Source organism: Leopardus geoffroyi, chromosome C1, assembly GCF_018350155.1.
Source record: "Leopardus geoffroyi isolate Oge1 chromosome C1, O.geoffroyi_Oge1_pat1.0, whole genome shotgun sequence".
In the NCBI taxonomy this organism is placed as follows: Eukaryota; Metazoa; Chordata; class Mammalia; order Carnivora; family Felidae; genus Leopardus; species Leopardus geoffroyi.
In genome coordinates this window covers 77,002,349-77,027,500 of record NC_059328.1, presented here as the reverse complement: position 1 = coordinate 77,027,500, position 25,152 = coordinate 77,002,349, and the positions used below count along the sequence as shown (strand labels likewise).

Below are 25,152 nucleotides of genomic sequence, written 5' to 3'. Positions count from 1 at the left end.
ATTAGGAGTTTAGTATCCAGATGTAGTGTTACCTAAGTGTTGTGCAGTGTTACCATTGTATATTTCTGAAGCACTTTACAGTTTATGAAGGATATTTGGAATTCCTTTTCTCATTTGATCTTGCTTGGCTTTAGTCAAGAACACGTGCTCAATTAGAAATGTGTTCAATGAGTATGTACACATTTGGAGAATGTGACCCAACACATGCTTACATGTTGACCTGTAAGCTGGAGTACTAAAGAGGCAAAACCTTGTTGATGAGCTGGTGCTGTAATGATGTGCCATTCAACTGGGCACTTACTTTCTGATAAAGAGGCTCACAATTGGGAAAAAGTGCAGATTTTACTGGCTCCTCTTTTCCACCTTATCAGTTGTGGTTTTTTTGGGTTTTTTTGTTAAGACACAATGTACCTTTAAAAACAATTAAAAAATAATATAGAGCCCTGGGATTTGATGTAGAATTGGGTATTTGTGACAAGAGCACTGGTTTTCCTGTAATAAGGAAAGCAAACCCAACCAGGAAAAGAGGCAGATGTGTTTCTTTGCAACATTGCAGGCATATGAAATTATACAGATCTCACTGAAAACTAGGAATGATACAACTTGAAAATTTAACCAAAATTATTTTTTATCAGTGAACAAAGTCCATTGTAAAGCACTGTATGTATTTTTTCAGATCTCTTTCTTTTCCTGAAGTCACATTTGTAGTTTCTGGTAGAGGGACATAATTGGGGAAAATTAAATACATAAAAAGATGAAATTTAAAAGTATAAAATTCTGCCTTTCTGATAAATTTTATGTTCCCTGTTTCCTTGATTTAAAGAGGACGTTCTAATATTACCCTTACAGGGGACACATTTTTATATACATGTTATTTTTGTTTAGAAATTGTGAGCTAGTGAAGAGTGAAAATGACCTTGGCTATTGTACTTAGTTATTGATAGAAATAATAGCCTTTTTATATCTGATTTCAAATGTCTTCTCTACTAATCATGCAACTTCCATACATTTCAAAGAGATTTGGGTTGCATGAAAACAGGAGGCTGGAGCTTCCTACGTGCCCCCGTGTTTGTGTTCATACAGAATATTTATGCAATATTCCAACTTGGCTATAATCTATAATTCCTGGCTATTATTTCAGTTGCAACTATAATTTTTAGATTAATGGTTATAATTTTGGTAGGGAATACATGAAAAGTTATATGTTCATGCTTGAAAGGAGGATCATTAAATATTCATTATTACCACTCAAATTAGTTGTCATGCTCTATAAAACAGTTACCCGTTATCATTTCACTAGTTTAGATTCTGCAGTAAGTGAACAGCAATATATGGCTCATATCAGTAGAGGAATTTTTGTTGGGGAACAGAGAGAGAAATGATTTTAAAACACATTTGACATATTTATGTTGACAAATTATATAAAGAATTACTGCTTTGTCAATAAATATGTTTGTATGTTAGAATAGGATTGTGGCTGGATTTACTTCTAGCTGTTTAATTACTCTATGATTGTGAAAAAACAGTGCTTCTTCAAATGGTTATAAGGGGAAAAAATTAAAATACAAAGGTTGGGATATTTTAGTATTTTGCAGATGCTTAAACTTGCCATAAAAAAGCACTTTTCATTTTTGTAAGCAGGCATTGAAATCTTGCTTTTTCAGCAAAGCTAGATTGTATAGTTTGTTACTTTTCTCTATCTGGTAACAAATCTATTCTTAAAAAAAGAAAAAAGTAAAACAAGAGATCGATTTTTATAAATGTGGTGGGGGAGCATATGTGGAGATGTCTCCTTAGCCTGTTTTAGAAGCATGTAAAGTGAAAATAAAAATAAATACATTTTAGTGTAAAAATATTTTGCTTTTTGTTTCCACATACCTTGATATGCCTATTCAGTTATGCGAAGACATTGGGGATAGCCAGATGCTTTTTTTTTTTTTTTTTTTTTGATCACATATAGGGATCATTCCATACTCCTCAGTAATTTAAATTGTTTTTTTTTCCATAGAACACCCCCCATAAATTTGATTCTGATTGCATGTAACTTTAGAACATTCTGTCTTAAAGAGTCAAATTGTAGCTGATGAACACATTTTGCATTTTTCCACATTGCATCTGGACTCTTCATAATGATGGTTTATTTTATTTTATTTTTTCTGCACAGAGGAGAGAAAAAAATATATAGGTCTATGAATCAATCTAGATAATGGGGAAGGCTGAATGTAATAAATAATACAGTAACAACCCTAAACTAATGAGCTGTTGCTAAGGTACATTTCATAGGCTCATCCTCTATATAAAAAGTCACTAATAACCCCTTGGTGTAATCAGATGATAAAGCTTTGCCATAAGGCAACACCTGTGCAATTAGAACTGCAGATTCTTTTGCACGTTTCATTAATTTCAGGATTTTGTAAAGGCACAATGACTACACTAATAATCTAGTCTACTTGACTCCATGTCTACCGGAAACAAAGTGTCTAATTAGATAAAGGTAATTAATTAGAGATAAATGGAGCTAATCAGGCTCAGTTAACACTAATTCTCTGAATTAAGACATTTTGGGACACCTACTATCCCGCTGATTTTGATATTTTGCATTAAAAATAGGTTTTAGAGGAGTCAGAAAATACTGGCATTTGAGAATTGAGCAGTCTTTTGATGGCATATTTAGGCATCTCAAGCTAAAGGAGAGCTTTCTTTCATATTGTGCTATTTCACCACCTTTCTCTTGCAGCTTAAAGAATTCACTTTGTAGTTATTCCAATCCGTGCTAGTCTCCATATAAATTTTAATAGCTTTTGCTATCATTTTTATTATCTGTCTAGCCCACCAATGGAAGAAAATCACAAGTTGTTCTCTCTTAAATAAAGAATTAACATGTTACATTAAGGAAATGTCAAGACTCATCAGCCTATATCCTAAAATTCTGGTCCTTTAAAGAGAACAAACACCTATAATTCTGATTCTTTTAAAGAGAACAAACCTCTGCTTTGCAGTGTTGGACTGAAAATTTAGTGGTGTGGGGGAAAGCTTTGAAGTCAGAAGACCTGAATTCAAATTTCCACTCTTTCTTAGTAAATGAGTGATCTTAGAAAAATGCTTAACTTCTCTGAGTTCCTTTGATTATGAAATGGAAATGATAGTGATGCTAACTTTGCAGGGTGGTTGTGAACATTGAGTGAGGCAACTCTGTAAATATTGGTTATTATTACCTGTTCGTAATTGGGATTGAACACATAACCTAGCACCATATCTTGCTTGAACTACAAGATTAAGTATCAAAAATGTTCCATTTTTATCTCAACCCCATGATAATTTTGGCGCTACATTTATATATGTAGCAAGGGAAAGACTAAGAATTTTCTCCCAAATAGTCAAATCAGAAAAAAAATCCTGCAAATTCTTCACTTGGAGAATGTGAATTTATCTGCCTTGGTTTTCTACACTGCTATAATTAGCCCTCTTGGCAAGTTGTTCCACAGTCCATAAGGAATGGATCGTTTGCCCCAGAATTGAAATCTGGGAAGTAGCTTAATATGAAGTAGACATTGAAATCTTTCTTTTATAATTTCTGTAGGATATACCTCTTCCCCTTTCTGTTCTCTGTCCTAACTTATCTGGACTACACCTAGATTATCTAATGATCTCTCAACTAATATCCTTGTTTTTATTTCTTTTCTCCTGTAATTCAGTGTCCCCAACTTAACCTTCCTCACCCAACGCTTTCCTCATCCTCTGTCCTGTCAAGAACATAAGACTTGTTAAATGAAGACTATCAAATAGGCAATGAGAGCATCTGTGTCTGGTCCACACTATTTATCCAGCCTATCTCCTGCCCTCCCCTGCCAGTGCCTTTTATTCCAGGCAAGCCCGCCTTATTGTTCTTCACCACACTCATCTCTCCTTTAATGCTCTCCCTCTCCCCCAATATGACAACCACTCTCATCTTCTTTCAAAACTTATTTTAAATCCTGTACTTCCCCTGAGGCCTGCCTTGACAACTCTGGCCTACCAAGAGCCTTCTCATCTCTGAAGGCCCACACCAGCTCTTGGTGGCACCACACTGATGAGATGCCTGAGGTCAGGAACCATAGCCTAGTCTTCCTGTGTGCAAGGCAAACCTTGCTCACCATCCTCTTCCCCCAGACCTTGGCCTTCACACTCATCTGGGGCACCCACAACTATATGACACATGTGTAACTACTCTGTGAGGTGGGGCTTGGTCTGGTCCTTGGTAGTCAGGTCTAATGACTTCTGTAGTAACCCTGGGCCTCTTTACCCACTGGGGCTGGATTCAACCCTGGGTTGAGACTTCATGTTTAGAGACAATATTAGCTTGATGAGACTGCTGTATTTCCTGAGGCTTTGTTTCTGACTTGCAGGGTATTAGGCTTTTATGACATGCAATGAGGGAATGTCAGGAAGTGACCGTTAGTCTTTCGTGACAGAATGTTTAGCAAGCAATGATATACCATTCGGCAAACAATTCAGAAAGGTCTGAGCAACATGGGCTGAATTACCCTTCATTAGAGACCTTTAATGAAGTGTTTTTGGTGCATGCTGTCTATGGGAGGTTTTCCTGGAGAGTCCCTACCAGAGAAATTGAAACTTGTATGCATTAGATGTCCAGGTTGACTGATTGCGATTGTTGCAAAAGTGTCCTCACTTTCTTCCCTTTATATATGTTTCCTTCCTTGTCTCTACGCCCTTTACTAGCACCCTCCCAACACTGACTCTGAGTTTGGCTGTGTGATTTGCTTTGCCATTGAGATAGTAGCAAACATATGACGGAGACTTAAGAAGAACTTGGGTATCAGAGCTTGCTCTCTGGCTGCTTTTGGAACCCTGAGCAGCCCTGTGGATGAGCCCAGGCTAGCTTCCTTGATTGTGACAGACATGTGGTCCAGTATCCTCCTTTCCCCAGACAATAGTCAGCTAACCCCAGAAGTCAAGTGGCCTAACTGACCAGCAGCTAATGACAGAAGCACATGTGGGTCCAGGTGAGAACAGTAGAGTGATACACTAATTTAGAATTGAACTAAATAGTTACTGAATTATACCTTACGTTTTGGAGTTATTCAATATCCAGCAATAGATTACCAATACGTTGGTGTAGGCTATCTATTTTACTGCTTAAACTTAGAAGAAATCCAGAAGACATCAAATGTTTGGTCTCTAATCTTGGATGATGTTTAAGTAGAAAAGTGATGGTACCTTCGAGAGAAATAAATAAGGAAGTCTGTTCAGCCTTGGGAAATAAAACCAGTTAAGTTTTTGTAATTTTGTGTTGGTACAGATCAAAGTGTGAGAACTTCTAGAGAGGTGATAGGACGGAGTTGAAGATCTATATATAGGGGGTAGCTCAAGTTGTGGAATAGGATGAGAATGCAGATAAAGACTGGTGACAAAACTCAGTGGGATTCCCTCTTTTCATGGCCTTTTAGAAAAAGAGGCAAGGGACAGAAGAAGGGACAGAAGGGCAGGGGGCAGAGGATCATGTAGGAGAAGCTCAGACTGGGGAAAACTGCAAGAAGAATCCAGTGGTCAGCAGAGCTGATTGCTAGAAAAGGCAAGCATGACAGTAATAAGGACTAATAATTGAAGTGCAATTTGTAGTTTACAAAGTCCACATAACAGCTTATTTCAATCTAGCATTATGGATAGAGTCAGGGTTATTATTGTGGTCATTTTGTACATGACAAAATGGGTACAGAGCCAGCAAGTACTTTATAAATATTACCCATTGGATAAGATGGCAAATTCCAAATGTCTTAAAATGGGTTCTATTTTTACTTACAGGAGACCACTAGAAGTGTGATTGAATCTGGCAAGAGGAAAGTCAGCAACAGCCTTTAAAGAGGCAGTTTCAGGAGAGCTAGGGGTAGGGAGGGTGGTAGTTGGGTTGGAGCAAGACTACATGGAGATAATATAAAGGACGTAGGAGGTAAGGAACAGAACACTGTTGAGTGGCAGGAGAATGACTTGATAAGACCTGGAGGGGACACCAGTTTTGAAAGGAGGGTAAGGGTGACCAAAGCAAGTTTGTAGATAGGAGGGAGAGGGAGAAGTGGAACATGAAAGCAAGAGAGAAAATAAAAGGAGAATAAAAATGAAATAAAAAATAAAGAGAAAATAAATATATGAGAAAAAAAATTGAAAAGCAATTCCTGAAGGTATAGATGCCAGTATCTAGAGCACAGGTGAAGAAAGGGCTTAGACTTGAGATGGATAGAGAGGCAGGTGGGAAGGGGAAAAGGAGAGAAATGACAGCAAGAGATTTTGAGCTAGAGAGGAAGGAAAGTAAGTTAGTTCACACCAGAATCTTCAAATTCTGTGATCATTTTCACTCTAAGACGACCAGTTTGCTATCTCAGGAAATGCCTGGCATGGATCTACCTCTATAATGACACAATTCGAAAGATTCCTGGAACTGCCTTCATAAAGCATGTTGTCCTTCCTGGGAAGAGGCATTTAATTTTGTGATGGGAAAAAACATTCTTGGGATAAGGACCCTGTGTGACTATTTTGTGTGTGTGTGTGTGCACATACACATTCACACGTGCACACACACAACAAACACACACACACACACACACACATACACACACACACACATTAGGCAAGAAGAAGCACTCTGGGCAAGAGATTAGAAGCCTGGGACCTGGGAGATTGGCCCCAGGAGCAAGGGGCACCAAAATCAAAGTAGTTATTCACTGCTTTGCCTGGAATGCAGGGTTGTCCTGAGAGGTGGAGCAGATGCCCTCTTGCATGGAGGAGATCCTGATTAAAAAGTAGGTCCTTCTTACCTAGTTCTGGAAATCTACCATCAGGACTTCATTCCAGTGACTCAAGGCTTCTGCTTACTGCTTCAAGACAGGTATTTCTGGGAGGAGAAATCCACTAAAGCTCAAGGTTTATTAGAATTTTCCTGAGAGCAAGTTTCATTAGATGATGAAGATGAGGACTGATGGGGAAGAACTTGCCTCTGGATGCAAACAGAATATAGAAAGAGAACAGAAATCACCAAGTCTTCTACATTCCTCACATTCTACTGCTCATACAAAAACTGCATGCTCCTCAGTTTCTCTCATCTTAATCCCCACCTCCAGCATGATCAACTACTCTCTCAAGGTGCCTGGTACCTTGGTACCTTGGTACATTGGTGCTTAATAAATATGTGAATGAATGAATGAATGAATGAATGAATGAATGAACAGCTCCTAACTGGCCTCTCCTTCCAAGTTTGGTCCCCTGCAACCCATTCATCAGCACGCTGCCTTCCTAATGATCCTTCTAAAGCCCTATTTGATCTATTTAAAGTCCTTCATGGCACCTCATTACAGGATCAATTTGGAACTGCTTAGCTTGGAGTACGAGGCTCTTCATGATCCAGTTCCTACAGCCCCTTCCCAATCTGGCATCTCAGAGACCCCATGTGTGCAGGAACCATTGATAAACACCTCCAGACTTGATGCAACTGTATTGAGCTACTTCTAGGTCCATGATCACCTGAGATATTTCACTGTACTTTGCCTGGGTTATTTTTTCTTGGAACACTTTCTACGCCATCCCATGTCCAACTGGTAAATATCTACCTGTATTTTCAGGCTGAATAGTTCCTGTTCAATGAAACGTCCATGAGCTCCTAAGTTGAGGTATCAATCTCTTATACTTGCCCTTCTTGAATCTAGCTCTGTTACAGCACCTGTTACAACTGAATAGCATTTACTTATGGACAGGAGTGTCTCCCCACCAGGTAATCATGTCTCTGGAAAGCAAGACCACTTACATCTTATTTGTCATTGTATCTTCAAGCCAGACATCTATTATTCTCTTAAATGTTTCATTGAGAATTTACGTTGAGACTGCCTAAGGCCAAGTTTCCTTTCTTCTCCCTTTTCCAATAATTGTCCTGATATAGCATTATCTCAATTACTTTCTTTGTAAAACAAGAGCATAACTGTGGGTCTTTTTCAAGATTGCCTAGTAAACATCTGGCCCCAGAGTGAAAGCCCACAGGGGGCCCTTCAGTTCCACCTCTGTCTCTGGAAGTGCCCTTCAACCCCATATCTAGTGCCTCAGAGAGTACGGCAGGCGCCTGCATCCTCCCCGCTACAGGGACTGTTGGCCAAGAGGTAGCTTTTGTTTCTCTCATAAGTGTGTTCTGATTTTTATCTGGATTTGGCTTTGGAGGGGCAGGCAGGTGAGGTCCACTGGAAAGATACACAGTAGCTGTGAGGATCCCACCCACAACATAATTTCTGCTTCCCCTTGTCTTGGAGGCTTCTTTTGGCTGTTTTCCTGAGATACTTCCAGGTGAGCTTACTTGTGGTGTAAATTTGGTCTATTATCTGGTCCACAATCCAGTGAGTTTACAGACACAACTTTTTTCTAAAGCTGCCCAGCAAGGTGTCCCCAGAATAGAAACTATCCTTAGAGACAGCGGTAAGTTTTTCATTCTCCTCTAGGTTTCCTGAGAAGCCAGTAGTCTAGCTTTGGTGTAACCTGCATATTCCTTTGCCTCTTTAGGAAGCAGTACTCACTCTCCACATTATTCATAGAGGTAGAATCAGCCTTTCAAATGGAAAATTGAAGTAGAACAAATAACAGGGGGAGTGGATGAATGTTGGCAAAACCATTGCCTTCAGCCTTGGAAGATCACATTCTGAGTTCTGTGCCACCAGATAGCTTAATCCTTCTTATACCTGTGAGTGAAGTTACTGAAGGGGACAGATTCATGGCTACCTAATCAAACTGTGTGATAGGAGCCAAAGTCACTGCTTCCTGGATGATTTCTACAGAACCCAGTTCTTTCATCCTAGTCTAGTACAGACCTCTACTCCAATGAACAGCATTGGTGTGGACTGACATCAAGGGTGAAGTTATAAAGGCCAGAAAATGCCTGAATCTTGAAAGCTGCCGAGGCAACTGAGTCAAGGCTCCAAACAGTGGATTTGGACTCATGTGACCTTTTGATTTTAATTTTTTTTGTCATGTCCTGTCTATTATTGTAGAGGACTTATGATTTAGTTGTCTCCTTTAATTTAGTGAATTTTCCTATCAAGCTATTAGTTATTTCACAAACCAAAAAATGGCAGGAACAAAGGACTGATTTGAAATATTTCTTCCCAGGAAAAATATATTCTTTTTCTAGCACACTGAAAGAGTTTGCATAAATGCCCTTCTTATAGGCCAGCTGAGCAAGGGAGAGCATTATTGTAAGAGAAATTTAACTGCGTTGCCGTTGCCAAATATTTAATACTTTAAAGAGGAAGTTCTAAAATTTAATAGTTGATTTTATTATTACTCTTTGGATATAATTAACTAGGGATGCACTTTAAACTGCTTTATTCTGGCTATTGAAATGGATTTTATGGTTTACACTGGGGAAAAAAAATTCTGTCAGACCATGGGCCTCTCCCTTGGTGCACATTATTAGAGTCTTTTTAGAGACAAGCAAGCAATTTTGCTGTCATTGGTCTTGTTCAAATAGAGTATGTTTATCTATGCAATACTCTTGGGAAAGGGTGTCAGAAAAGGATCACCAGTTAGCAGCTGACATAGCTCCTGCACACACGTCGAAAAAGCGCCTCAAATAGCAAATGAACACATATATTTCATTTTTTATGTGGCTGATAAAATGTTATATCATTAAGTCAAAAGAACATATTTGTTCCATCCAACTTGAGTTTAGAACTAGCTCTCACTTCTAATACAAATGAGGGCCCTGCGGCTCCACAGAGCGTGCTCTGCAGAAACCAAACAGCCGTTCAGGACTTGAGGGAAAGCAGGTCCCTACACATTGAATATCAACTCTTTAATGGGCTGTTGACATATTCTTGATCTGTTCCCAGATATTTAAATGCCAAGTGGGCTTCAGAGAAATCTAAGTCTTTCTGAATGTTTAGTTTAACCTGTGTATTATTTTATCTCAGATACCAATTTCTCATCTCTTTGCTCTACCAAATCAAAGCATTCATTTACTCATTTATTCCATAAATAAATACTGAACAATAAACAACAAATATGAAGCAAGTACTAACCTGGGATTTTGCCAAACTGGGCTTTTGCAAAAAAAAAAAAAAAAAAATGTACAAAACAAATAAAGTGCTTGCCTTCAAGGAACTTACAGCCTGGTGAGGATGATAAGTGAACAGGCAGAAAATCTAATCAAAAATCAGAAATGCTATGAAGAGGGGCGCCTGGCTGGCTCAGTGGGTAGAGCACATGACTCTTGATCTCTGGGTCATGAGTTGGAGCTCCGTGCTGGGCGTAGAGATCACTTAAGGAAATTAAAACAAAAAAAGTGCTATGAAGAAAGAGATTTAGTGCTGAAGTGAGAGCACTGACGCCTCTGTTTTCTCATGTGTCAACTGTAAATAGTGAGACCTACTTTACAGAATTTAGGGATTAAATGAAACAAAACAATGTAGATAACATTTCTTAATGCAGTGTTCAGTATAAGGCAAGAGATCAAATAGTTGAATACATAGATAAGATCCATGGTGTATGTGCTGGAAAGATACACAGCTGCAGGGCTGAAATTCAGCCTTCACATTTTGAAGTGATGTCACAGAGAATAGGGACTAGTCGTTCTTGCCATTTATTTGTGAGCATAAGCATGCCAGTTTACTAGTTAGTTTCTCCTAAAGTATTCACCTGATATTTTGCTTATAAATTCTTCCATCTCCTTTGAATGGCATAGCTGTCCTTGGGGCCTTTTCAAGGAACCTCTCACAGTGGAAACTCTCCTTCCCACTTGAATGGTTTTGAAAGTTTGGATTCTACTGTAAAGCATCTGGGTCCTAGGGTTCTTTTTCATCTCTTGAGACCTAGGGAAATCCTGGATCTAGGACATCCCACTTACTAGAGATGTAATAAACACTTGCTATGTGCCCAAATTTAATTTAATCCTTAAACGGTCTTGTGAGGTGGGTGTTGTCAGCTTGCATTTTTTAAGCGTGAAGAAACAGAAGCTCAAGGAGGTTAAGTAGCTCACCCAGGGTTATACAATTAAAAAGAGACCTTGAATTTGTACTTATCTCAGGGCGCTTGGGTGGCTCAGTCAGTTAGGCATCCAACTTCGGCTCAGGTCATGATCTTGTGGTTCATGGGTTCTAGCCCTGTGTTGGGCCGTGTGCTGACAGCTGGAGCCTAGAGCCTGCTTCAGGTAATGTGTCTCTGTCTCTCTCTGCCCCTCCCCCACTCATGCTCTGACACACACACACACACACTCTCTCTCTCTCTGTCAAAAATAAATAAACATTAAAAAAAATTTGTACTTATCTCGATTATTTTATTGACCCATCTGTTGAGTACCTGCTATGTTCCAGGCCTATCTTGCGGTAGGTAAGTAGTGATGATATACCATTAAAAGAGAGGCAGACAGTTAAATAAGGAGCGTGAAGTGTGAGGATGCTGTGAAGGAGGGACACAGAGGAGAGTGGAAAACATGACAGGGGACCTATAGTTGGAAGCTTCTGTGAGGAATACCACTGAGATCCAGAGGGAGAGGTGAGTAAAAGAGTGTTTGGGGTGTCTGTGGTCATTGTCTGGAGAAGAGGCTGTCCTAGACAGATGGAACAGCATGTACAAAAGACCTGAGGCAGAAAAGAACATGGTGTGTCTTCAAGAAACTGCAAAAAGGCAGTTGTGCCTGGAATTTAAAGACCAAGGGGGATTGACATTAAGACAAGCTGTTGAGAAAGGTTATGAGCCAAATCACATAGGACCTAGTTGGCTTTGTTAGGGATATGGACTTTATCCTAATCTCAATAAGAAGTCATTAAAGGACTTTAAGCTGGGAAATGATTTAACCACATTTGAATTTTTTTTTTTAAGATACTGCTGACTACTTGAGAATGGAGTGGGAAGAGGGACAACTGAGGAAGCAGGAAGACTAATCAGAAGGCTATCACAATAGTCTAGATAGTAAATAACCGAGGTTTGAATCAGGATGGTGGTGGAGGGGATGGAGAGAAGTGAATGTATTCCAGAGATATTTAGGAGGCAAACTTTTTGATTAAATCATTTGGAATGCTTTCAATTGCAATAGAATACTGAGTAATAGAAACTAACTTGAAAAGTAGGGGGGAGGGGTGCTTGGGTGGCTCAGTTGGTTAAGCATCTGACTCTTAATCTCAGCTCAGGTCATGATCTCATGGTTCATGAGATTGAGCCCTGCATTTGGTCTTGCACTGATAGTGCGGAACTTGCTTGGGATTCTCTCTCTCTCCCCCTTTCCCACTCATGTTCGTGTGCACTCTGTCTCTCAAAATAAATAAATAAACTTAAAATAATTTTAAAGAGGTAGAGGGAATATATTGGTTTGTGTAACTGCACTATGTGGAAATAGGGCTGGGTTCAGGTAAAGCTCAATGAAGTCTCTAGGGGACTGGTTTCTGTTGGACTGTTTTACCTTCTGCCATATATGCTTTATCAAAAGTGGACTACTATCATGCTCTCAGGGTGGCTGCCAGTGTCTCCAAGACTGTCTGTTCTTTCTTTATATCCTGTTTTAAAAAGAGAGTATCTTCAGTACAGTGTTCTCAGCAAAAGCCTCAAGTCTCACTCTGATTGGACTACCTTAAGTCTCATGCCCATTTGTGAACCAGTTATTGAGGCTAGGAAGATAGAACATTCTGAACGACTAAACCTAAGCCGTAAGCTTTGAAACTAGAGCTGGAGGGTCAGCTTTCCTTGAAACCACATGGTTCACCAATGGAAATGGATATTGTTGAGAAAGGATGAGGGAGGAATATATGCTGGACCCAGCAAAAGTCTTCTCTGTTAATGGATTGGAAGCCAGGGTTTAGGGAGACGTGGGTCCAAGGTGGTCTCCTCTGGTGGTTTTGCTCATGGAGGTGGGGAGCAAGAGAAGCAGGTACATGGAAGAAATTGAAGAGTTCGGCTGTGTTTGCAGGGTCCGTGAGACATCCAAAGGGGAATGTCAGCTAGGCAGTTGGATGTTCCAGCCTGAAGCTTAGAGGTCTTGGCTGAAGCCAGAGATTTGTGTGTTGTTGACTTACCTGATCCCAAAACTTGTGCTTTTAATCAGAAATATTTTATATTATTTTTACATTATTTTTTATTATTTTTACATATTTTACATTATTTTTAAGTCTCTTCAATTGTCACAGTAACTTTCGGTGGCCAGGGAGCATTTAATCACAAAATGGTTATATATATCTCACATATATTCTTTTAATGCTTCCAACTGCTGCTTTCCTATTTTATAGATGGGAAAACTGAGGCGTAGAAAGGTCACATCTAAGCTCATAGAGCTAATGAAGAGTGGCACTGGGATTTGAACCAAGAAAATCTGACTCCAGACCTTATTCTTAATCTCTGTTCGTACTATTTTGCTCTCAAAAGGAGGAGAATGGCTAAGGTGGTCATAGAATCAGTTTCTTACACAGAGCATAATGGTTGCTCTGATTAATTTTCAGTTCTCCCTGGGATGCTGGTCTTTGGGTCTGAACCACTTTTGAGACAGCACAGCCCTGGAGGTGAGCATTCCTGTTTGTAGTGATCATATTGGACATCAGCGTGGCAAGTGGGGAAAAGAACTGTCATAGCTGGAGACATGAAACAGCTGAGCAAACCAAATGACACAGGCAACCACAAGTGGTTTTAGTACCTCTACAAGCTTCACTGGCCCCATTCTTGGTAAATCCTCATCTTTCTTAAGCCGCTTTTGACAACATGGCAGAGCTGGGAAAGGCTGGTGAGGGTGTTTACTTCTATGACTTTTTCCTTAAGCAAAGGAGTCCAAATGAGGACAAATACTAATTGTCCCCATTAGTATGGATAATTAAGAGCTAAGGATAAACCCTCTTTTGTTAAAATACTTTTTTTCCACTGAAGTATAATATCCATAGCTTTTTCTTCCCCTCAATGAATGATATAAACAAGCAGGGGGAAAACAACCCTACACCGTATATTAAATAAGCAAACCTCTGAACTACCCACATTATTTAGTAAAAGGATTTTTTTCCCCCTGAATCAGATGTTGATTATAATGGTCAAAATAATCCTTGGCACTTTCTCTAAGCTTGCTCATTATCATTCAATATGTTCAACAGAATTATTAAATTTAAAATAATATGGTGCACCTGGTTGAGATGACAGTGAGAGATTTGGCTTACTGTCTCTTCGTTAAGGATGAATTCAGCCCAAGGGTGTACTATGAACTTGGCAAATAGCATTATAATAGTGAGAGAATATTGCCTATTGGGTAGCAGGAGTTGATGATTAAATTTAAGTGTGTACTGTCCACATAAAACAAATAATGCTCTTTTTTTTTTTTTAACTTTTACTGTGAACATTCATCACTGGTGCCGAAGATGCACAGTTGCTAATTATTGTGTTTTTAACTTGTAATATACTGTAAATTTTGTATAATACTACTGTGACCTTATACAGAATAGAAAAGATGACAGGAGGCCTATAATTATTGTATGGGAAAGAAATGCCTATAATTATCTACTATTTTTAGGACCGGCATGCATGGCCTCTTAATTTACATAAGCTTTAGACATTCACACATTTTCTGTCTTTGCTTGTGGATGATAAATTTTGCTCAAATGAAATCAGAAGACATACTGTTAGATGAGGAGTTAGCCAACTGGGAGCTTGATTACAATGAACAACACAAGCTTTGGTGCTAGCTAAAAAGGGAGCATTTATTTGGATGGGATTTATTTAAGGCAAGATTCAAAACATTAAAAAAAAAAAACCCTCCATATTACTATATTGGGGCCTGATAACGTGTGATCATTTTTTAGAGAATTGGTTAGATTATCTTGTGGAAAAGCATTAACCTAACAAAGAGAAAACCTCTAGGATATTTATCACATGGAGGGTGATTATGACAGCATGTTCTTATTAGAGATGAATATTTTGTGCTCATTAAGGTTACCCCCTTGAGTGCTCAAAGATGCAAAGTGCATTGTAGTGAAGTACTATAGTTCTATTGTCCTGTGAGCACTTTCTGTTGGCTGGGGGGTTTTATTCCAAATTAAGGAGCCTTTCTAAAAGACCCAGCCCTGGCAGGGCATCTGTCAGAGCCGCTGGGCAAATCAAAGAGACTGGGAGATTTTTAATTCAAACACTCCAGGCATATATCTACAAGAATCAAGAGTGATATCAAGAACCCTCTGGTCTCCTAGTATGGGATAGCAGGTGGGAAGGGCATGGATTGACTTGGTCCCTGAAGAGCCTACAGGTGAGCCCCACTTAAAGGAAATGCAATACACAAGATTCTAAACTGAAACTAAAGGCAAACTTAAACTCTCCACTTTATAGAAGGGTCACTATAAAAATAGTTAAAAGTGACTTCCCCAAAGGTAGTACGTTTTTCTGAAGCAAATTATATATGACTGTTTTTGTTTTGCTCTTTAGAAAATGATTATTACTTTTTAAAAATGTTTTTTTTGAGAGAGAGAGAGAGAGCACAAGCAGGGGAAGGGCAGAGAGAGAGAGGGAGACACAGAATCTGAAGCAGGCTCCAGGCTCTGAGCTGTCAGCACGGAGGCTGACATAGGGCTCAAACCCACTAACTGTGAGATCATGACCTGAGCTGAAGTTGAATGCTTAACTGACTGAGGTATCCAGGTGCCCTGTGAAAGTGGTCATTAGTTTTATTAGCTTACTGGAAATTACACATAGGCAATTACAATTTAAAAGGTTATATACAAGAAAAAAAAAAGGTTACATACAACTGTTGAAAGATACTCTAAGAAAAACATAACTTAACCCAGCCCCACTCTTCCCCCATATTTTTAAATCTAAGGCATGACATCTAACATACTTAACATCTAAAGCAAGTTAAGAGTTTTGGTTGGTTTGTTGGTTTACCGGGATTTTTAATGACCATGTGATGGATAATTCTAAATGACCAGGAGATGGCAGGATGTTTAGATACACATAGTGTCCAAGGGCTCAGAACCCATACACCCCTGGACTAGTCAAATCTTTGGTTTTTGCAATATTTGTCTTTCAAAAATAAGGACACTTAAAAGAAAAACATAATCACAGTACTATTGTCATATCTAAAAATACTTGACAATTCCTTAGAAGCATCATCTATCAAGGCAGAGTTCAGATCTCATGTCTCTAGTTGTCTTGTAGTTTTTCTGCATTTGGTTTGTTATTTGTTTTTGCTTTTTACATTTCATTTGTTTGAATCAGGATCCAAAGAAGGTTCACCTATTGCTCTGGTAATATATCTCTTGAGTCTCTTAATCTATCAGCTTCTCTTTCCACTCTTTTTTTTTTTTCTCCCTTGTAATTTATTTGTTATAGAAATCTGTTCATTTGTGCTGGAGAGTTTCTCATATGCTGACATTATTAATTGAATCCTTGTATCCATTTGCCATATTCCCCTGTCCCCTGTATTTCTTGTTAGACATTGGTTAGGTCTAAAAGTTCATTTAAATTCAGATCTGATTTTTGACAAGACTGTTTCATGGGTAGTGTTGTGTTCTTTTATCAGGAGGCCCATAATGTCTCTCTTTTTTGTGATGTTAGCAACTGTTGACTATCATAGCTTAAATCCGTTATTTTATTGAGAATTACAAAATGTGATAATTCTATCATTTCATTTCCGTGTTTAATCTAAATTACTTCTATAGTTTCATTAACTGTTTGGTTACCTAGAGTATGACTGCTTTGACCAAAATTCCATTTGCAGATGTCTGTTTCTTTTGGTAAAATACTTTGTATTTTTGTAGATATAGAAATCTTCATGGGTTTTCAGTCAGTTGTTGGAGTATAGAGATACTTGGTGAGTAGGTCCCTTGCACACACTCAGACATTCATATATTTGCCTTGGGGATAATGCATCTTTTGGGGGCGGGAATAATGTATCTTAACCCCCTTCAAACTTAACTTACCATCCTTTCCACTTTTGAAGTGGCAGAAATTATTCTCTGACCCTTCATGCCCACCTATCTCCTCTATTGGACATAGGCAACTTGAGGGCAAGGTCTCTGATTCTTAGTTTTTAAATCCTTCCTACCCAATGCAATTCTTGACACATAGTAACTGCTCAATAAATGTATGTTCTTCTGAAAGAATAAATGAGTAGTGAAGCCTTAGGGAAAACAATGTTAGTGCCATGCTGTTGGGATCATCATCAGTGTGATTTGGTATAAAGTACAGTAGTCTAGGACTTAGCTGGACTTAGGCTCAAGTCAAAAGTCTTCTACTTTTTGTTTTCAGTCAAAATGATCCCAGTTTCTGATCTATAAAATAGCAGTCCCCCAAGGTTACTGTTAGGATTAGCAATTCAGTAGGGATCTGTGGTTGGCAGCCAGAGATCAGCGTGACAGGTGCCTACTCTTTACCCTCTATGAGCCTGTAAAGTCACCTGTAAAATGAGAATAACAATAACTACCTCTCAGGATTCTGGTAAGAATTCATGTGTGTTTTTTTGTTGTTGTTTTTTTAAAAATTTTTTTTTAACATTTATTTATTTTTGAGACAGAGAGAGACAGAGCATGAACGGGGGAGGGTCAGAGAGAAAGGGAGACACAGAATCTGAAACAGGCTCCAGGCTCTGAGCTGTCAGCACAGAGCCCAACACGGGGCTTGAACTCACGGACCGCGAGATCATGACCTGAACCAAAGTCGGACGCTCAACCGACTGAGCCACCCAGGCATCCCAGAATTCATGTGTGTTAAGTAAACCTTCAAAAAAAGTTTGTGTTAATTATATGGAGAATTATTTTGGGAAGTCTTTGGAACTGTGTTCACAATGCTTTAAAAGTGATTAAAAGATGGAGTTACTGATTTAGTGTTCACCAGCTGAGGCTTGTTACTGTTAGAAAGCCAGTCTGGTTTGACTTGCTTTCCCTGGCCCTGGTATGGCTGAGGGCTGGCTAGAGGAAAAGCCCTGGATAACAGATATTCTGGCAGGGAGAACATTAACACCCACTCTTGAGCCAGGAGGTAGGTGTTAATGTCTCTAGCTGGATTCCTAGTGGCAGAGACATTTAACACCTTCCTGGGATCCAGGAACAAGGCACCCTCTCTTTAAATCTAACTTGGCAGGTAAAAGGAAGAGAGCATTTCCAGTTGAGCTGCTGAGAAAGTACAGAAAGCTCTGTGCCACAAACACAGAAGCCAGTTATCAGAGGACAAACCCTAAGTGGAGAGGGGGCTTCCTTAACTGAGTTGTTTGGAGAGGGACTCTGGTGGACTTGCCCCAACAAACCTCACCAGTGTGGGGATTTTAGAAAAATAGTGGCTCTAGGACAGGATAAGGATGCATGACATTCAGGACACATTGGAAATCCACATCTGGATGCAGCCTGAAGTACGATACTGTAACAAGCATGGCTGTTTGAGTGATTCTGCTTCCCAGAGGACCAAGGTGTAAATGCAGGAACTCAGTGGAACCAATTCCTCAGGAGAAAGAATGGGAAGTAATGTGCTCAACCGAGTCACCCTTTGAAGGTGAACCCAACTAGCTTGGGGTCAATTTGGAGAATACTATGGCTGTCTTAGCCACAAAGTTCATGGTGGAAGTCAGGCAACTCCAAGAACTAATAAATACTCCTTCTTTATCAGGGTTTGACTGACAGCAGTGGTGAATTTTGACTTAGACTGAGCTTGAAATGTGCTTGTTTTCTCTCCAAAGCTGAGACCCATTTGCACAACAAGCAAAAAGACAAGGTAAACAACTTCTGTTTAGACTTTCCAAGGTCTGCTTCCCTGGATGACTTTGCAAGAACTCTGTGACACCACCTCACCCTGGAGTGAACCCAAACACTGGGGATCTTTTCAACATCCAAAAAGGGTCACTTCTTTGAAATGTGATGACTCCCTAGAATGACTTTCTCATTTAAATTACGTGGATATCAGAAGAGCCCAGGCCAGGAGGTGAAGCAGAGCAAACTCACACTCTTTGACTATAAAAGAAAATGCATATTTTTGATGAGCCTGCACCGGCTGCCTTCTCAGGCTTAGGATGATGTTTTCTTCCCCTTTTGCCTACGAGGAATGTTATAAGTAGGCATAAACAAATGCCTTCATTATTTATTTATCCTAGTCGTGCTGTACTAAATCATTCTACATGGGAAATTTGCTATTTTGTTTGGCTGGCAACTGCTTAAGCTAATAGGCTATGAGAGTCTTCTTTGGGGTTAGCACTTGGAATTATTCTAGTACAAATGAACACCCATTGGACTGAAAGTTGTTACAAAAACTGGAGGCATGAGTTTGGGTAAAAACTCCATCACTCTGACCTCTGGCATAGTGTAGCCTAAGATATATTGTGAATTTAAGGATAATCATCTTTCCACCTGGGCTGTGCTCGAGTATGTCACAGAGTTCTGAATGAATGCCTTTCTTGGATATTAGACTAATGGGGAGTCTTACCAAATTTTCTTCAGAGTGATTACCCATAATATAGAAGAAATGGTAGGCAATAGCAGGTTTATCAAATGAAAGCTCTGGTTTGGTTGATTGTTAAATACTGTGTTTTGCGCCATGCTGAGTAAAGTCACTTAGCACTCTGTCTCCACATCCCTTTCCTGAAACTCAAAGAGACTAGGCTAGAGATCCAGTTGGGATAGACATTTAGTCATCTCCGCCGACACAGGCAACCACCTGACTCTCCTGCTTCTGTCAATGACATCACCATTGTCCTAAAATTACCCAGGTCTATGAACACTTATTCCTGAAAATTCATCCTTTGCTGTTCCTCCCAAATATGGCTGGGCCTTTTCACTTCCCTCAACATCACCCTAATACAGGCTCACAACCCAAATGACCATATGCATCCCAGCTCCTCTTTCTGCCACCACGAGTCTTCATATTTATTTATTTATATAGGTGGGGCACTATGCTAAGTATTTTACGTGAGTCTTTTTATTTAATGCAAACAACCATGCTTACAAGAGGTAAGTACTTTTTAAGCCAATTTTCAGGTGTCTTGCTTGTGGTCACATGGCAAAAAGGGCTGGAATTTGAATCTGGATGTGGTAGACTGATTGTATTTATGGCCCAAATTCTTCTCTCCTTTCTGTATCCTTGTCTTTTTCCATGTGCCTTTAGAATTCTCCTATCAAGAGGTAGAATCCATTGTCCTAACCCTTGAGGCTTAGCTCAGCCATGTGATTTGCTTTGGCCACTGAGATGATAGTAGATGTGATATAAGTAGAAGCTTGCACCTTTTTTGTTTGTACTCTTGTCCTCTGCTATGGCCATGAGCAAAAACATGTCCATGTCAGCCTGCTGGAGGGTGAAAGCCCCACTGACAAGATCCAGGTCATCCCAGTTATCCTGGCCTTGGTCATCTTGGATCAGATTACAGCTAGCCAAGACAGCAGAGCTGCCCAGCTGCCTAAGCTCCAAAATCCATTACACATAACTTTTGATCAAGTCATCTTCCTGTTAAAAACCAGCCTACCAATCAGTTAGTCAACCTACATATTTCTCTTTAATAATTACATTCTGCCTAAAATATAAAGGACAGACTTCTGAATTCCAGCATGTAAGAATCTTAGAAGTCATAAATGTCCAAACAAGAAGTAAAAAGTTAAACAAGCAAACAATCAGTAACTCTTCTTAGATCTGTCAGAGAAGTGATGTTATAGGGCAAACCACTGCTTCCCAAATAAAAAAGACAGACAAGCAGATACAGAGAATCACAACTTACCTGAGCAGAAACCTCTGTAGAAACCAATGCTGTGGTGGAAAAATTTGAACCATAATTGGCAAATCGCTAAAAGCTCGGTGTGGATAGGTCTGTGAGTTAAAAACTGCAGTGGCGGAGTGGAGGGACCTCACAAGTTTTATCTCTTGGAACTCTCACAGGTTATCGTAGAGAAGACCAGAAAAAAATAAAAATTGCCTTTGTGCTTCTGGTGGCGGTGGGGAGGGGAGTGGTCATATTGAAATACACCAGAGCATTCTATTCTTCTTAACCAGACCTACCCTTAGAGAACCTATTTTATCAGCACCTAATCTATTGGGGTTTTGACAGAGTCTAACCAGCCTAAGGGAAGGGAAATACCTTCCTCCAGTCATTCTGTCCCACATCAAATTGAGGAAAAAACTGAGAGGCATTTGTGACATTTACAACCCAGGGGCATAGGCTCACTAACAGACTGAGACCTAATCATAGGACTGTAAAATACCCCTCCTACCTTCCTCCTCACCCCAAACTTACCACAACATCACTCAAGGCCTATTTATTGTAGTTCCTCTTACCCAGTACTTCATGTTTGGATTTCAACAAGAATTACAAGGCATACTAAAAGAAAAAACAAAACAAAACAAAACGCCACAGTTTGAAGAAACACAGCGACCATTAGAATGAGACTGAATTAGGCCTAGGATGTTGGAATTATCAAACTGTGAATTTAAGACAACTATGATTAATATGCTGAGGGCATAAAAAAGTGGACAACATGTAAGAATATATGGAAATTTAAGTAAAGAGATGGAGATTCTAAGAAGGAATGAAAAAAGACACGCTAGAGATCCCAAACATTGTAACAAAAATGAAGAGTGTCTTTGATGGGCTCATTAGTAGACTGAACATGACTGAAGAAAGAATCTCTGAGACTGAGGATATGTCAATGGAACTTCCAAAACTGAAAAGCAAAGAAAAAGAGGAATCGATTATCCAAGAACTGTGGGAAAACTACAAAAGGCATAATGAGAATACTAGGAGAAGAGAGAGAATAGAAACAAAAGAAATATTTCAAACAATAATGAATGAGATGTCCCCAAACTAATGTTAGACATTAAACTATAGATCTAGGAAGCTCAGAGAACACCAGTCAGAATAAATGTAAAAGAAAAATTACACTTAGGCATAGCATATTCAAACTCCAGAAAAATCGAAGACAAAGAAAAAATCTGCAAAGAAACCAGAGACAAAAAAACTACCTATAGAGAAGTAAAGACAAGAATTACATCTGACTTCTCCCCAAAAACCATGTAAGAAAGAAGAGATTGGAGTGTTGAGAGAAAAAAATCCACGAATCTGGAGTTCTGTGCCTATGAAATTATCCTTCAAAAGGAAAGAAAGAATAAAGACTTAATCAGACAAATACTGAGGGAATTTGTTGTCACTAGATCTATCTTGCTAGAAATGTTAAAAGAAGTTCTTCAGAGATAAGAAAATTCATATAGGTAAAAAAAACCTTGGGTCTACATAAAGAAAGGAAGAGTGTTCAAGAAGAAATAAGTGAAGGTAAATAAAAACTTTTATTTTTCTTATTCTTAATTGATCTAATAAATAATAGTTTGCTCAAAATAATAATAGCAACAATATATTCCATTATGTTTGCTTATGGTGTGTGTTTATATACCTATGTATAAGTGAAATGAATGACAGAAATGATACAAGACACAAGAGAGAGGAATTAGGAATATATTGCGTTAAAAACCACTTGCATAACCCAGGAAGCAGTAGAGTGTTATTTGAAAATAGACCCAGATTAGTTGTAAATGTATACTGAAAATACCAGGTAAACACTGAAGAAGTTAAAAAAAAAAAAAAAAAAAAAAAAAGGTATACCTGATATGTTAAAAAGTGAAAATGGAATCCTATAAAATGTTCAGTTAAAACCACAAAAAGCAAAAAAAGTAAAAGACAAAAAATGGAACAAAAAAAACCAAGGGCAATGAATACAAAACAGTAACAAGTGTAGTAGATATTAATTCCCCTATATCAAAATCACTTTAAATATCATTGGTTTTTACACCTATTAAATGACAAAGATTGTCAGAGGGGAGCAAAACACAAATAAATGAATCCACTATTATAATTGAAGACTTCAGCACTCCTCTATCAGAAATGGACAGATCCAGCAGGCATAAAATCAGTAAGAACATAGTTGAATTCAATAGTTCAGTCAATCAACTAGATGTGATTGACATCTATGGACTACTTCATCCAACAAGAGCAGAATACACATTCTTCCCAAGATCACATGGAACATACACTAAGATAGACTAGCTTTGGGGCCATAAAACATATTTCAAACAGTTTAAAAGACAAGAAATCATACAACATAAACTTTTAGAACGAAATTGAATTAAACTAGAAATCAAAAACAGAATAGCTAACAATCCCCAAATGCTTGGAGATTAAACAATGCACTTGTGAATCACACATGGGTCAAAGAAGAAATCTCAAGAGAAATTAAAAAATATTGTGAACCAAATGAAAATGAAAATACAGTTTATCAAAATTTGTGGGATGCAGTGAAAGCAGTGTGAAGAGGGAAATTTGAAGCATTGAATGCATATATTAGACCAGAAAAATTTAAATAACCTAAGTTTCCACCTTAGAACACTAGAAAAAGAAGAGCAAATTAAATCCAAAGTAAGCAGAAGAGAAAAAATAGTAAAAACTAGATCAGAAATCAATTAAATTGAAAGTGGGAAATCAGTGGGGTTGCTTAGGTGGCTCAGTCAGTTGAGCGTCTGACTCTTGATGTCAGCTCAGGTCATGATCTCATGGCTCATGGGTTCAAGCCCTGCATCAGGCTCTGTGCTGACAGTCCAGAGCCTGCTTGGGATTTTCTCTCTCTCTCCCTCTCTGCCCCTCTCCTGCACGTGGTCGGTCTCTGTCTCTCTCTCTCTCTCCCTCAAAATAAAGAAATAATTTAAACAAATAAAACAGAAAATCAGATAAAATCAGTGAAACCCAAACTGGTTGTTTTATTTTTATTTTTATTTTTTTTAATATATGAAATTTATTGTCAAATTGGTTTCCATACAACACCCAGTGCTCATCCCAAAAGATGCTCTCTTCAATACCCATCACCTACCCTCCCCTTCCTCCCACCCCCCATCAACCCTCAGTTCTCAGTTTTTAAGAGTCTCTTATGCTTTGGCTCTCTCCCACTCTAACCTCTTTTTTTTTTTTCTTCCCCTCCCCCATGGGTTTCTGTTAAGTTTCTCAGGATCCACATAAGAGTGAAAACATATGGTATCTGTCTTTCTCTGTATGGCTTATTTCACTTAGCATAACACTCTCCAGTTCCATCCACGTTGCTACAAAGGGCCATATTTCATTCTTTCTCATTACCACGTAGTACTCCATTGTGTATATAAACCACAATTTCTTTATCCATTCATCAGTTGATGGACATTTAGGCTGTTTCCATAATTTGGCTATTGTTGAGAGTGCTGCTATAAACATTGGGGTACAAGTGCCCCTATGCATCAGTACTCCTGTATCCCTTGGGTAAATTCGTAGCAGTGCTACTGCTGGGTCATAGGATAGGTCTATTTTTAATTTTTTGAGTAAGCTCCACACTGTTTTCCAGAGTGGCTGCACCAGTTTGCATTCCCACCAACAGTGCAAGAGGGTTCCCGTTTCTCCATATCCTCTCCAGCATCTATAGTCTCCTGATTTGTTCATTTTGGCCACTCTGACTGGCGTGAGGTGATATCTGAGTGTGGTTTTGATTTGTATTTCCCTGATGAGGAGTGATGTTCAGCATCTTTTCATGTGCCTATTGGCCATCTGGATGTCTTCTTTAGAGCAAACTGTTTTTTTTAAAGATGAACATTGATAAGCCTTAGCCAGCCTAGCAAAAAAAGAGAGAAGACACAAATTACTAATATCAGAAATGAAAATAGAGACCTCACTACATATCCCATGGACAATAAAGGATAATAAAGGAATATTATGAACAACTCTATGCCCACAAAAATCAATAACCTAGATGAAATGGACCAGTTCCTTAAAAGGCACAATCTGCCAAAACTCACACAAGATGATATAGATAATCTGAATTGTATATATCTGTTATAGAAATTGAATTAATAATTAATAACCTTCCAAAACAGAAAGCACAAGGCCCAGATGGGTTCATTGGTGAATTCTTCCAAACATTAAAAAAATATATGCTAAGTCTCTATAATCTGTTCCAGAACAGAGAATCAGAGGTGATTATCTCCAAACTCATTCTAAGAGACCAGCATTATTACCTTAATACCAAAATCAGACAAAGACATTACAAGAAAACTATAGATCAATATCTCTCATAGATGCAAAACATCTTGAACATAGATGCAAAAATCCTTAGTGAAATGATGCCAAACTGAATCCAACAATATATAAAAATAATTATACACCATGACCAAGTGGGATTTATCCCAGGTGTGCAAGTCTGG

General features: G+C 38.8%; 1 long non-coding RNA gene across 1 annotated transcript in view; it reads left to right on the top strand.

The window, feature by feature from the left end:
• LOC123598211 overlaps positions 1-25,152 on the top strand; it is a 64,837-nt gene that overhangs the window by 19,419 nt on the left and 20,266 nt on the right. The window lies entirely within an intron of this gene.